General features: G+C 40.9%; 1 long non-coding RNA gene across 2 annotated transcripts in view; it reads right to left on the reverse strand.

Annotated features, from left to right (window-relative positions):
- Positions 1–12,583: 12,583 nt before the first annotated feature.
- Positions 12,584–16,152, reverse strand: part of LOC110344250 (uncharacterized) — a 164,135-nt gene continuing 160,566 nt past the window's right edge. For both annotated transcript variants that reach the window (XR_015448686.1, XR_015448687.1), the window contains exon 5: positions 12,584–14,970. This is a non-coding gene — a long non-coding RNA (uncharacterized LOC110344250). The remainder of the gene's footprint in view (positions 14,971–16,152) is intronic.

Raw genomic sequence — 16,152 nt, forward strand, 5'->3', positions numbered from 1 at the left:
ACATAGCCGTGAGCAAGAGGCAAGGATATTCATACATCTGTACTCACTGGGGTCATGCTCAGGGCTTAGCAACGGTACCATGGGGCAGTTCAGGGTAACATCTGCCATTCCAGTGAGCAGCACATGGGAGCTGCCTAACACAGCTGGCTTTGGGGTAGCCCTGGTTCAAGAGCAGCTCTTCCAGGGTGAAGGAACCTCACTGGAACCTCATAATCATGTATTAGAAACATTTTGTGTCACCGGTAGCTAATGAAAGCTTTAAAAAGTTTGAAACACTTGGCAAAGTATATAAATGAGTAGATACGGGCATTTCCATATTAAAGGTAAAAGAAGTAAAGAAAAGATAAATGATTTATAGAAAGTTATTATATGTGAATATTGTATGTATACACACACTCATATATGCACATATATGGGTATATTGTATTTATATATGTCTGTGTTCATATTTCTACCCTTATGTTCTATTTATCCCAGAGTTACTTTAAGTGATAAAAACGTAAATCTCCTACCAAAGCATCTGGCACATAGTAAGCTTCTAATACATATTAACTATCACTCAGTCTTTGCTTTATGACAATCTAAGTGTGAAGACAAGCCTGGACTGCCATCCTGTGCCGCCCCGTATTGCATTTCCCAAGGGGCATCAGAACTTGCAGTTCTAAAATAGAGCCCTCGGCTTCTTCGTGACATCACTCCAGCCCAGAGGTGCCAACTTGCTCTTTTCACAGCAGGAGCCACAACAGCCTGCCCTGGGGGTTCTCTGGGGTATCCTAGACATATCTCTCTCAGTAAGACTGAGACAGCCACCATCTTGCCCACAAGCCCAGCCCTGCCTGCCATCAAGTATGAACAATACCGATACTCGGTTGGATTTCCTTTCTGTCATGTCCTCCTTCCTCCCATCTGATGTCTCCTGTCCACTCACCCTCAGCCAGTGTACAGAAACAGATGCCATCCAGGACCTTTGCCTGCTAGAAGGCTGGCTGGAACTATAAGCAGTGAATCCCTATTCATTCTACTCTCTGCTGTTCCAAGCACACTGGCTCTGGTTATCTACCAGAGACAGGACTCTAGTCCAGTGTTCATTTGACACATCACTCTTTCCTAAGTTGCACAAAAATGAAATATGCCAGACAGAGCCTGGTCCCTTCCCCTTGCCATACTGCCAGGCATGAAGATTCCATGGGAATGTCTCATCTTTTTTTTTAATGTTTCTCCTTGTTGCCACAGATTGATATGCCAGTTAAATATTTAGACATGCTCCCCCACCTTTCTCATAAAATATCACCTGACTTTGAGCGATGAGCAAGGAGAAATTGGGGCTGCAGCTATTCCCTGCCTGGGACATGGAGAGAGACAAGTGTGACAAGAAGAATATCCCACTCCTTGGGTCTACACCTCTCTGGGAAAATCTGACCAATCAAACTTCAGTGAATTCAGCACACCTGCCCTTAAGAGCTCACAGAGGTCTGAGAAGGGCAGCCACTTCCTGTCCTTGGATGGTCAAGGTCTTGAATTCTGTTCAATCACACTACCTGCACTCCCTCAGTTGGTCAGTCTTGCCTCCCAGCCTTCCTGGCCACCAAATGGCTTTCAGGTCCGTTGGCTCATATAACCTTATAGTATCCCTGTTGGGCTCAACCTGAGCAATTTAATGACTTAGTGAGATCCGGACTCCAAAAAAAAATTTAAAGGGCTGGGGATGTAGCTGAGTGCAAAGCCCCTAGGTTCGATCTCCAGTACTGTAAAAAGAAAAGGAAAGCTAAGCATAACAGCAACATGACATGACACCCATTATCTCATTTAATTGCCACAACAATCCCCCATAAAATGGAAGTTATTGTGCCAATTTACAAGAGTTGGGACTGTTTCAGAAGAAAGCTGAGGCCACCATTATATGGAGCTAAAGGGCCCCCCAGAAGAAGAACCAGTCTCATGAGTGTTTCAGGCTCTGCAGGAGCAGCCAGAGGGAGATAGTTGTAGCTGAATCCTAGTCCTTCACTCCCAAGGTAGGATAACTGGAGGACTAGAATGCCTTCCAGAGAGTCACAAGCTTATCCACAACAATAATTCAGATCTCCTCAGTCCCAGCCCAACACTCACTGGAAAAGCCAGCCCAGTGGCCACCATCTTGGAAGCATCCCAAGACTCCCCAAAATACTAATATGAGGACAAGAATGAAGGTCGTGGTCTTCAGCTATAGGAACATTGGAAAATGGATCTAGGAAATAAATTTAAAAATAGTATGAGAAATTCCAAGAAAAAGAAAAAGTAAGAGAAAGACAAGGAAAGATAACAGATACTAAATAGATGCCATTTTCTACCTTCTCAGTGTGCAGTGGTCTGTGTGCAGGCATTGTAATTTCTACACCTGAGAAGGCAACTTAGCAACAATTGTCAGCACGGACCTCCCAGGAGACACATTTGGCCAGTCACGTATCCTTAAGCTGGGTTTTTATTAAAATGGTAGAGCAATAAAGCCATGATATTTTATGATGGGATCAGAGTGACACACAAAACAAAGCAGAACTCAGGCATCCCAATCCTAATATCACTTCCACAACCTCTTCCTACACCAGTCTAAGGGAAACAAGATTATTTGTCCCTGTGATTGTCCCTTGCCCACAGGTAAAACTTCTCTAACCAGCCTTTGTCTGCCAAGAAAGAATAAATCAAACTTTCTACCACCTCTCAGAGACTAACCAGATCTTAACAGCTTCAAAAGTGGACTTAGGCAACACCAACATGATCCAACCAGCCGCACCACGGGCATTCATTCCAGCATCATCATTCCAGAGTAACTCACCATTTGGAATCCTCCAGGAACTGCAGCAAATCCCTTTCCTATCACACTAACTGATTCCTGGGATAAAACATGCTCCTTCTCCATGCTTCAGCACAGTTGGTGGAGCAGAGTGAACCCTTCTGCCCACTCTTGAGCCCCTCTCCCATCTCATAACAGCTCCTATCTCACTGACTAGAGTGTGGCATACACTAGGCACACTGCATCATGGGCAGAATGACCACACTGCAGGGTGATGGGCCTGGAGCACTTCACTGTGCCAACCAGATGGGTGAGTGTGTTACACAAGATGTTTTTGTTTACAAGTCCAAAACAAAGTAATTTAAGGTAGGGGCCAGGGATTTAGCTCAGTGGTTTCACTGCCTGCTGCGCAAGCACAAGGATCCGAGTTTGATCCCTGGTACCAAAATAAACAAACAAAAACATCCTGGAAGGAAACCTTTATCGTGCCATAGAGAAATCTTCCAAAGTAACTTAAAGTAACAAAGAGACATTATTTACGTAGCTGTAAAGACCAAGAGTAGAACTTAACTCACGCTCAGCTAGATTCAGAATTCAAGAATATCAGCAGGTTCTCACTCTCTCCCTCTCTCCTTCCCACCCTTCTGTTCTCTCTCTCGCTCTCTCTCTCTCCCTTCTGTCTCTTCCCCAATCCTTCCATCTATCAAATCTGCTTGTCTCTATGTAGACTTCTTCTCTACTACACATGATCTTTCCATGGGCAGACAGGTGCCTCGGACACCTCTGTACTTCTCACCCTCCATTGGTAACACTCCAGAGGAAGGGAGACCTTCATCGTTCAGGGCCAGAGGATCAGCCTTGTTGGAGCCACATCCATATTCTACAGTCAATGCATCCATGACCAAAAACACTGTCAGAGAGTTCCTCAAAAGAAATGGCAGTGCCTTTGCCAGGAAAAATAGGACAAATACATGAGACATCCACATACAAAGACAGCCTGGCTCTTCTTGCCTGGATTGGTTTTTAAAAGCAGACTTCAGAATTCCCTACAGAAATTTTCATGTTCAAGGCTCAGAAAACAAGGAATTTTTAAAAGCCACATTTGAACCACTTATCCAAACTAGAAAATCCCCAACTAGATTTTTCCTGAGAAGGAGTGCCTCTAGAGTGATCAGGAGCTTCCCTGCTTAGTAAGAAAGTTGTATGTTTCTCCATTTGACTGTTCTGTAGGGAGAGTTGGGATCCTTAGGCAGGGTTAGATTAGGGAACTGGTCCCTTTAAGAGGTAGAAAGGAGGGAGCCTCTGCATCTCAGTCAGCAGCCCAGCTGACAGCCTGAGGTTTTGAGGCCTTCTACTGTGTATTTACACTAAGCTGACGGTCTGGTTTTGATGCCTACCTGCCTCAGTGCAGGCAGCACTGCCCCCCAGTGCAGGACACCATGCTTACCCAAATTCCCCCATTAGTCCACAAGACCAAACTCCTAGCAACAAGCCCAATACCCAGTCAATCAAGTGTTAACCCTCAAGGGGCTGGAGACCCCTACCCCATAAAACAGGACCGAACTCCCAGATTCATCAGTGTCCCACCTCTGGGCCCCGCCACTCCTCTGGAATGGCTCTTTACCACTTCGATTGCAATACCTACAATAAAATCACTTTCCCTTTGCATTGGTCTTTTCTGACTTCTCTTTCTATGTTGGAGAGAGACCAGCCTGGCAAGGGTGAGTCTTGGGAACCCTAGACCTCAGACCTATCAAACATAATAGTTCCTGGGGAATAGCTTTCTTCAAATAGGAACCCTGAAGGAGAGAGGAATGGTGAAGAACAGAATTCAAAGACAAACCCATAACACCCTGTGCCATTACCCAACTACACCCGGTCACCTCCCTTCCTCCTAAACAGCCCAAATAGGAGAGATAAAGGAGGAAGAGGGGAGGGGAGGATAAGGCAGGACGTATAGTCAGATGAGGTCAGCACATGCTCACACCTGGGAGGAAGACTTTAAAAGATGCTGAACATAGGATTAGAGACCTCACTCCATGCTGGCTCCATGGAAAGCACAGCACTGGGTGACTCAGGCAGACCACAGCTGACATTGATGACAATAATGGACAACAGTGTTAGAAACCCCCAGGGAAGAGTATTTGTTCCATTACTTACCAGCAAACCTTAACATCTGTGATCCTTAGTTTAACCTCTGTAAAATGGGAAGTCTTTGGTGCCTATCTTATAGAGCTATCTGAGGATTAAATAAGATAATACCTTTTTTGTAATATTGAGACAATGCCTTTAAAATGCTTAGAAAATTGCCTGGGACATGGTGAGATCTCAAAGCATGTTTTTCCTTTAAGCAGAAAGAAAAACATGTCTCAATCATGTATGCATTATTTTTCAAGTGTGGTAATTTAATTTATTAAATATAAGAGCACTGAAAATTTTAACTAAATACAGTGTACCTTACAGTAATTACATATCTTAACTGAATACTCAAGTGTAGTTATTGCCCTATTGAGATTTCTATTGTTTTTCAATTAAAAGAATCCTCAAACTCAAAAGAGGTTGAGAAGCAAATACATATCACTATGTTGCTTTAGTGACTTCAATTCCAAAGAAGTTACAACTCAAATGCAGAGTTTAGAACCAATCTCTTAACATTTTCAGAGACTGATGCTCTTTTCTCATTGCCCTTTTCAATTGTTGCTTACAAAGAAATTAGGTAAAATTCATGGCATCAGCAAGCACTAAATATGTCTGCCTTGCCAACCCAGAAGTTTTGCTCACCTAGATTTTTCTCCTGCCACAATGGATGGCCAGGAGCCACTCTGTCAGAATGACTTCCAATCCATAAATAGCCCTGCCATTTAGATGCCATGGGGATAACATTAATACCAAACACAAAAGCTAAATAAAAAGCCTATAGCCATTGAATAGCCCTTAGATTTCAGAGTTATCGATCTGGTGGAGCCTGCTAAGTTATTATGGTTACAGTTCTGTTCAGAGAAATGTGTGATCCTGAGGAAAGGGAGAAGTCACGGTTACCTCTAGCTACAAAGCACAACGAAAGGACTTTGAAGACAACTAATTATGTCATCTACACTGTGACATTCTGAGAGCCCTGTACACTCCTCCACACTCTAATCTAGGGAATTGCTCTGTGGCTCAGTTTTTCCAGACCAACAATAGTTAAAAATTCACAGCACTTCTAACTTTTGGATTTAGTCTCAGAATAATTTTCCAAGATGGGATAGACATTATTACAATTCTGTATAATATAAAAGAAATTAAGAATGGTCAGGAGATTTTTCTAAGATCAAGCAATAAGTGACTGGCAGAGTAGGACAAGAATGGCAGCCTTTTCTTCCTCCTCCACCCAGACAGGAGAGCCTCTAAATTTGCTCTTGGACCCTGCATTCTTTTGTTGCAGTCTCTCCTAAGACTTACTCAGGGTGAGGGCTTACGCTTCACCTGGTACTGACAGCTGTTCTTGCCTAGAAGTTTTTCTAGCTCCTCTAGTAACCCCCACTCCAGGGCTACTCCAGGGTTGGACTAAGTTTATCATACTGCCTTAGACTTTGTGCCAAGCCTAAGCATTGGGGTGAACTCCAATAAATGATGTCTCCCATGGTGCAGTCTGGAGGTCATGGCAGAAAAGGCTGAATTTGCCTGGGTCCTACACTCTCCAGGCATCTTGCAAAGAACCACTCTGGGCTTGGAACCAATTCACACAGCATGGCATGCAACAGTGTGGCAGCAGAGAGATCCCAGTTCCTGGGCCTCTCCTTTATGGGGCCTGATAGTAGCCTTGAAATAATGCTAGGATAGAGGGGCTTCTGAGCCCCTGTCCCACCTCTCCAGGCCCAGAGGAAGAGGCTTCCAGGCTGCCATCTGTCCCACTGCTCCTGGCCCAGAGGTACAGGCTTCTGAGCCACTGTCCCAACTCTCCCAGCTCAGAGGAAGGGGCTTCTGGGCCACCATACATCCCGCCACTCCCAGCCCAGAGGAAAGGACTTTTGGGTTTCCCTCTATCCCTCCGCTCCTGGCCCAGAGGAAGGGGCTTCTGAGCTGCTGTCCCACCTCTCCCAGCTCAGAGGAAGTGAGCTGCACAGGCACCAACAGCCGGTCAAAATGCGAAGACATGTAAATAAGTCTCAAAACCAGACTTTCACATCACCTACAGCAACCCCAAAGGGAAATGACATGGAACACTCTGATACTCAACAACCTGGACCCACTGAACTGGCAACAAAAGAGGATATGGAAAAAATGAAATCAGAAATAATTTCTCAGATAAGAGCAGAGATTGTGCTCCTAGTTCAAGACATGATTAATAAATCTAGAGAGGAGCTGAGAAACATGATGGAATCCCAACATAGGAAACAAATGGAATCCATAAAACAGATGCAAATAGATTTCCAGGACATGAAAAACTCCATTGAAAGTCTACACAGCAGAATGAGCCAATGTGAGGAAAGAATTTCAGATATAGAAGATAACACTGCAATTAGTGACCGGGAAAAGAAAAATTGATTCAAAATTATAAGGGAACATGAGAAATCAATCCAGCAGCTGCTAGATGATGCAAAGAAGAATAACATAACACTGATTGGAGTCAAAGAAGAAACAGGAGAGAGTGTAGATGACATAAAAAAAACTCTTCACAGAAGTATTGGCAGAAAACTTCCCAAGCAGGAGAAAAGAACTTGACATACAGATAAGTGAGGCATATAGGACTCCAAATAGCCTTAATCAAAAAAAAAATCTACACAAAGACATATAATTGTTAAGATTCCAGAGAATCAACAGAAAAAAGTTCTACAAGCAGTTAGAGAAAAGAAACAAATCACACACAAAGGAAAACCCATCAGAATCACAGCAGACTTCTCAACACAAACCATCAAGGCAAGAAGAGCTTGGAGTGACATATTCCAAACCCTAAAAGAAAACAACCTCCAATCCAGACTGATATACCCTGCAAAACTATCTTTCAAAATTGATGGAGAAATGAGATACTTTCATGACAAAGAGCACCGCAGGAACTTCGTGAATACCAAACCAGCACTCCAAAAACCTTTACACAATATCCTACGGATAGACATTGAGGATCACAACCCCAGGAAGCAAAGCAGAATGAACCCATCTGGCACGACAAGAAATTAAATGCAAAGGGGGAGAACCCAACAAAAGGAAAAAGTCATGACAATGATAAGTCAATAGGTTGCCGTTATAACCATCAATGTTAATGGTCTCAATTCACCAATCAAAAGAAATAGACTGGCAGAATGGATCAAGAAGCAAAATCCAACAATATGCTGCATTCAAGAAACACACTTAATTCAAAAGGAAACTCATAGACTGAAAGTTAAAGGGTGAAAAACAATACTCCATGCAACAGGAACCCAAAAAAAAGCAGGAGTAGCTCTCCTCTTTGCAGATCAAGTAGATTTCAAACCAACACTGATTAAGAGAGATGAAGAAGGACACTACATCCTTGTAAAGGGAACAATAAAACAGGAAGAGATGACAATCATAAATATCTATGCACCAAACACTAGTGTGCCCAACTATATAAAACAAACACTAACGGACATGAAAAGTCATATATGCACTAGTACAATTGTAGTGGAGGACCTCAATACCCTTCTGTCACAAATAGATAGATCAACTAGACAAAAAATAAGTAATGAAATACTAGAACTCAATCAAACTCTTGAACAAATGAACTTAACAGATGTTTTCAGAGTGTTCCACCCCACAAAATCAGAATGCACATTCTTCTCAGCTGCACATGGGTCATTCTCCAAAATAGACCACATACTAGCACATAGAGCATGTTTAAGAAACTGCAAAGGAATTGAAGTTATCCCCTGTATACTATCAGACCATAGTGTGATGAAATTGGAGATCCATAGCAAAAGAAACTCAAAAAATTTCATGAGCATGTGGAAATTGAACAACACACTTCTGAATAACCAATGGGTCACAGAGGAAATTAAAGAAGAAATCAGACAGTTCCTTCAATTAAATGACAATGAGAATACAACATATGGAAATCTATGAGACACAATGAAAGCAGTCTTATGAAGGAAATTCATAGCAGTGAAGAGGCATATTAGTAAAACAGAATGAGCTTAATTAAAATACCTGATGCTGAACCTCAAACTCCTAGAAAAATAAGAGCAGGACAGCCCCAAAGCTCATACAAGGGAGGAAATTATAAAGATCAGGGGAGAAATCAATGCAATGGAGACTAAGAGAACAATACAAAAAAATCAATGAAACCAAGAGTTGGTTCTTTGAAAGAAACCCATAGCCACCCTTATCAGAAAAAGGAAAGAAAAGGCCCAATCCATGCAATTAGGAATAAAAAGGGTGAAATTACAACAAACCCAGCAGAAATCCAAGGGGTCATCAATACCTACTTCCAGAACCTATACGCCAATAAGATGGACAACACAGAAGAAATGGACAGATTCCTAGATACATATGAATCACCAAAGTTGAACAAAGAAGACCTAAAAATTCTAAACAACCCAATATCAACCAATGAAATTGAAAATGTAATTAAAAACTTAACAACTAAGAAAAGCCCAGGCCCTGATGGCTTCACTGCTGAAATCTACAACACATTTAGAGAGAAACTGCTGCCACTACTGTTTAAACACTTCTATGAAATTGAAAGCGAAGCAATACTTCCAAATTCATTCCTGGAAGCAAGCATCACCTTGATCCCCAAAGCAGAGAAAGACCCAACCGAAAAAGAGAACTATAGGCCAATCTCACTAATGAACATAGATGCAAAAATCCTTAATAAGATACTGGCAAATAGAATGCAGAAGATCATCAAGAAGATCATACACCCTGATCAAGTGGGATTCATCCCAGGGATGCAGGGATGGTTCAACATATGCAAATCAATCAATATAGAGCCAAGGACAAAACCCATATGATTATATCCATAGATGCAGAAAAAGCATTTGACAAAATCCAACATGCATTTATGATAAAAACTCTACAAAAAATTGGAATAGATGGTCTCTACCTCAAACTGATAAAAGCCATCTATGAAAAACCAACAGCAGGGCCGGGGATTTAGCTCAGTGGTTCCACTGCCTGCCTTGCAAGCACAAGGACCTGAGTTCCATTCCCAGCACCAAAAAAAAAAAAAAAAAAAACCCAATAGCCAGTATCATACTAAATGGTCAAAAACTGAACTCCTTCACACTAAAATCAGGAACAAGACAAGGATGTCCACTATCACCACTCCTGTTCAATATAGTTTTGGAAACATTAGCCACGGCAATTAGACGAGAGAAAGAAATAAAAGGAATAAAGATAAGAAATGAAGAAGTCAAATTGTCATTATTTGCAGATGACATGATACTCTATAGAGAAGACCCCAAGAACTCCACCAAAAGTCTTCTAGACTTAATAACCAAATTCAGTCAAGTAGCTGGTTACAAGGTCAACACACAGAAATCAATAATTTTCCTCTACATGAAAGACAGACTCACTGAGAGAGAAATGGGGCAAATAATTCCTTTCACAATAGCACCCAAAAAACTGAAATACTTAGGAATCAACCTAATGAAAGAAATCAAAGACCTTCTCTGAAAACTATAGCACTCTGAAAAGAGGGATTGAAGATGACATCAGAAAATAGAAAGACATCCCTTGGTCCTGGGTAGGAAGGATCAACATAGTGAAAATGTCCATACTTCCAAAACTGCTATATAGAATCAATGCAATCCCAATTGAGATCCCAGCAGCATACTTCATGGACGTTGAGAAAACCATCCAAAAATTCATTTGGAACAAGAAGAGACCCAGAATAACAAAAGCAATTCTAGGTAACAAAGACATGGCAGGGGGTATCACAATCCCCAACTTGCAACTCTACTACAAAGCTACTGTGATAAAAACAGCATGGTACAGGCAAAGAAACAGACCTGAGGACCAGTGGAACAGATTAGAAGATGCAGAAACAACTCCACACGCACTCATCCATCTCATCTTTGATAAAGGAGCCAAACACCCTCACTGGAGGAAAGATAGCCTCTTCAATAAATGGTGCTGGAAAAATTGGGTTTCAACTTGCCAAAGATTAAAACTAGACCTATATTTCTCACCATGCACTAAACTAAAATTGAAATGGATTAAAGATCTAAATATTAAAATTGAAACACTGAACCAGCTAGAACAGAGGTTAGGTAGAACCCTTGAAGACATTGGGGTAGGAAAAGATTTTTTGAACAAAACCTTAGTTGCCTGTGAACTAACACAAACAATCAACAAGTGGGATCCCTTCTTATTAAAAAGTTTCTGCACAACAAGAGAAACCACCAGCAGTGTGAAGAGACAACCCACAATGTGGGAAAAAAATCACCTGCTTTTCCTCAGACAAAGGTCTAATATCTAGAATCTACAAAGAACTTAAAAAGATCAGACCTCCCAAATTTAAAGATCCAATCCGAAAATGGGCATCTGAAATGAACAGACATTTCTCAGACAAAGAAGTAGAAATAGTAAATAAATACATGAAAAAATGCTCAACAACACTGGTCATTTGAGGGTGCAAAAAAAAAAAATGCTGAGATTCGACCTCACCCCGGAAAGAATGGCTGCTATTATGAAATCAACCAATAACAAATGCTAGTGGGGATGTGGGGAAAGAGAAACCCTGCTCCAGTGCTGGTGGGAGTGTAGATTGGTACAAGCACTGTGGAAATCAGTATGGAGATACCTCAAAGAACTAGGACTCGAAGTCCCATTTGATCCAGCTATTCCCCTGCTGGGTGTCTTCCCCAAAGAATTAAAAGAATCATACCACAGTGATATATTTGCACCCATGTTCATAGCAGCACAATTTGTAATAGCTAAAACTTGGAAACAGCCCAAATGCCCATCAACTGGAGACTGGATCAAGAAAATGTGGGGGTTTTGTAAAACGGAGTACTACTCGGCCATAAAAAATGAGAAATTAGAGACATTTATAGCTAAGTGGATGCACATTGAGGCAATACTCTTAAGTGAAATAAATAGGACATACATGTGTAAATACCGAATAGTTTCTCTGGTGTGAGAAACTGAAAGTGTAAATAAGGACTAAATGTATAATAGGTCATGTGAAATAGGAAGAAAAGGGGCAAAGGGGAAGGGGAAGTGGGAGGGGTAGGGGAAAGGAAAGAAGGGAATGGAATTAATATGAGAAAATGGAAAAATGGAAACAAAATCTTTGTAAATAGGGAGGAATGGAGGGGTTGAAGGGAGGGCAGGGGAAGGGCAAAAAACAAGAACCATGATAAATTATGTAAAGGTGCAAATTTCCAATGATGAATGTCATTATATTGTATACCTAAAATATACCAATGATTAGAATTAATAATCGAGAATGTAAAATAGGAAGAAAAAGTCCAAAGGGGTAGGGGTAGTGGGAGGGGCAGGGGAAAGGAAAGAAGGGAAAGGAAAAATGATGAAAATGGAAAAATTGGAAATAAAGTCTTTGTAAATAAGGAAGGGTGGAGGGGGTGAAGGGGGGGCTAGGAATGGGGAAAAAATAAGAACCAAGATGCATCATGTAAAGGTACAAGTTCCCAATGAGAAATGTAAATGTGTCGTATACCTAAAATGTACCAATAAAAGAATTTGAGAAAAAAAAAAGAAATAATGCCAGGATATAGATAGCTTGGTTAGTATCAAATGCTGTACAGTAGCTTTGAAAGTGACATTAAAAACTGTCTGAGTTTGGCTATCAAATACTGAGCTGAGTACTAGATATTTAGCATCACTAGGAAGGCTGAGGAAGGCTGGCTCCCTGCCTGGTGTCTGAACAATGGAAAAACTGAGGAAGTTGATTGTGCACAGGTGTCCTGCTGGAGAGGGAAGGAGAGCCCCTGACTCATCTGGCTTGTTATGATGCCACTGGAAGAGATCTGGGGGACATTCAGTAACCACTTCTATTTGCTCTCCAATTTGCATTTTTTGACTATTGACATCTCCTTACAATGGGGATGGATAAGGGAGATAGATGATATCCAGTAAAACAACTATCTAGGACTCCAGAGAGCTTCTATAACCATTGCTTCTTCCCAGAAGAAGTTCTCTAATAGGTTGACTATCCTGGGCCATGCAATTCATCACAAAAGCAATGTAAGGAACTCACAGTGGGTAAAACCCACTAACAAGGATTCTCCCTTCTTTGGGAGCAACCTAAAATGTGATCATTTAACCCTAACCCTACCCTTAGCAGACTGATCCATTTGTAGACCCCTGAGTAAATACGGACCACTTGCATTTTCTTCCAACTGATGATTTATATTATGGGTGGTCAGAAGACCCCAAGCTGGGAAATTCAAGAACCAAGCTGCCCAGTGACAGGTTTGGAGACAAGGCCCACATTCTATATTGGAGTGTTTCCAAACTTGCTCCAGTTTCTTGCCTTTTCCTAGACTTGGTTGTTTTACAATTCTTTGAGTTCATAAAATTCCCTAGCTGGGCTGGGGATTTAGCTCAGTGGTTCCACCACCTGCCTTACAAGCGCAAGGACCTGAGTTCGATCCCTGGTACCAAAAAAAACAAAAATAAAAAAATGAATAAAATAAAATTCCCTAGTTTCCCACCAAAAAATTCTCCTTTTGCCGAAGCCAAGCAGAACTGGTTTCTTCTGTTTGAGGAAAATAAAAATCTTTTAATTAATGTGCATGCAATAACTGTTTCAAACTATTCTGTATTATATTCATACATAAAATATTCTGAAGCAAAAGTTGGTTCCTTTCATATGGTTCTAAAATAAACTTTTTAATCAAAGTTTTTTATAATTAGTATAAAACCATGTACATAATTAGTATAACTACGATGTTCTACAATTTCCATTAATGTAAATGGCATGTCAGTAAAGAGAAGAATGGCTAGGGGAAACATTGGCATGAGCTCAAAGACTCCTCCTTGGAAAGATTTTTCTGTTTACAATAAAAGTGAGAGCAATCAGAAGAATTTAGAATAGAGCCAGGGACAAGATTTTGGGCTGGGAAAGCCCAGGTTCCAATCCAGGTATCTCTCATGGCCCTTGACCTTCAGGAGGCAGAGCTGGGCAGGGCTGTGTCACCACTTCTCAGCTATGGGATCTTAGACACATTATTTACTGTTTCTAAATTCTAGTCTGCTTGCCATCTGGCTGAAACATACTTTGTGTGTGCCCAGCACTGTCACCTCATGGTTTCAGACAGGTTCTTAGTGACACTGCTCATGTTTATCTCTATAAGAACCATGAGCAAGCTACTTAAACTCTCTGAATATCAGCATCTTCCTCATTCTTACAAAGGGAGTAATAACAACTGCCTCACAGGGGTTTTTTTTTAAAGAATTAAATAAGATGGAAAACGTAAATCGCTTAGAAAAGTAACTACTGATAAGTGCCCAAAAGACATTAGCAGCTACTGTTATTCTATTAAGTTCTACACCACTCCAAATGAGAAAGTTAACTAGAGAGAAAGAGGGATAGGCAAGGTATTCTAGAAACAAAATTTGGAGAAAAGAATTTGAAAAATGATTTATTTTTGTGAAAGAGCTGTTATTATCCTCTAGAACTAATTAGAGAAGTGATCAAATACTTAGCTCTTTGCCTCCAATACATCATAAGTAGGGTTATTAGATAGATCCACAGGAGAAGAGTTGTAAGCGGTTTTCTGAAAAACTATATACCAAGCTAAGGGCATTTTTGACACTTGAACCACCAAAGAAAGTTAAGTATTCTCCTTGCATTGGAGTAGGGAGACCAAGATGAGGTTAAAGTGGTAATTAATAGTCCAGAAGGAGCAGATAAAAAGGAACTTAATTTGAAGACAGATATTTTATTTCTTTTAATACTGTTTCATATTATTTCCCCTTATTTTATCTCATAATTAAAAATTGAAGTTATGTTGACAGAATTAAGTTTGTACAGGAAATATTTTAGGAGTCCAAATCAAATGATACATTTCTATTTCATTCCAATATTTCACATACTAGATAATTCCAATTCTTTCAATTAAGCTGCACCATTCACATGCAGAAAGAAGATATTCTAGATATTCACATATTTTGACAGTTATTTCATTTCAAACACTATCTCACCTCATTAGTTCATTTACTACAAATAACGTATGTGGCAGGTCTTGATAGCTCCATTTCATGGGCAGCAGAGACACAAGGACTTGCTTAAATTTGCCCTAGTAAGGAAGTAATAAAAAGAGTTAGCATTTCAACCCAAATGTGATGGTGCATACCTGTAATCCCAGCACTCTGGGAGGCTGAGGCCAAAGGATCCCCAGTTTGAACCCAGCCTCAGCAATTTAGAGTGAGACCTCATCTCAAAATTTTTAAAAATATTTTTAATTTATAAAAAAACAACACTTTATTGAGAACTTTCCATGTGCTAAGCATTTTTACAAACATTAATCTCATTTAATTTTTATAACAATCTATTATTTTTATTATTTTCATGTTTTTTAACAGAAAGAAAAACTAAGAGGTTCAATAATATAGCAACTTAATGCTCTATTAAAAGTGAGGGTAGGCTATGGATTCGAATTTGGCTCTTGTGTGACTTTAACATCAGTGCTACAGCAGAGCAAGTTCAGGGCCCAGGTCTTTTGCAGGGACCCTTCTTTCTGACTTCTCTGTGCCTTTCAGGTCCCAGCAGGAACAATCTGCCTGTGTACTCTTGGTAATAAAAATGCTGTTCCAAAAGGCTGGTAAGCAAAGCTGTTTGCAAAACAAAAACATTTGCAAAGCATTTTGTGAATAGCTCATTCTACTGCTCAGAGGACCTAGGTGAGGGCAGGTGGAGCCTGGGAAAGGATTATGCAAAGTCAAGGGTACTTAGCAAGAAGCCCCAGCTTCCACAGCCGTGGATTTCTTTCACAGGACCCAGTGGGGTTTGCACACCATCTGCACTCCATTTCCCTCTCCTGTCCAGCAGCTGCCGCACCAGCCAATCAGAGACCACACGTAGACCTGGACCCCAAGGGAACCTACTGAGACCTGTGTTTTCAGTTAGCAAAGATCTTCATGGAGGAATGGGAGGCATGAGGTTCACTATACTGCAAGGGTAAGACTATAACAGCGATGACACTAATGATGTCAGTTTCAAAGCACAGGCTCAAGCAGGGCACTTAAGATGTGTCCCACTTGAGACTCCCTGTGCCTCCATTTCTCTGCCTCTTCCTCTTGCTCATTTTTATGTTTCTTTATTGTCTCTAGGTCAAAACTAGTTTTATATGGCTTTCAACAAATGAAATATGTTTCATCATCCTACTGGTATGCGCATTTAAGTAGGAAATTGGACACTAGGGAGAGAAAAGCAAGCACTTTTACCTAGATGGCTGGTGTGGGTGCTGTAAGTTGGCACC

This window comes from Heterocephalus glaber, unplaced genomic scaffold (genome assembly GCF_053883595.1).
Source record: "Heterocephalus glaber isolate CG9 unplaced genomic scaffold, H.glaber_assembly_v1.0 deba00000546, whole genome shotgun sequence".
Taxonomy (NCBI): Eukaryota; Metazoa; Chordata; class Mammalia; order Rodentia; family Bathyergidae; genus Heterocephalus; species Heterocephalus glaber.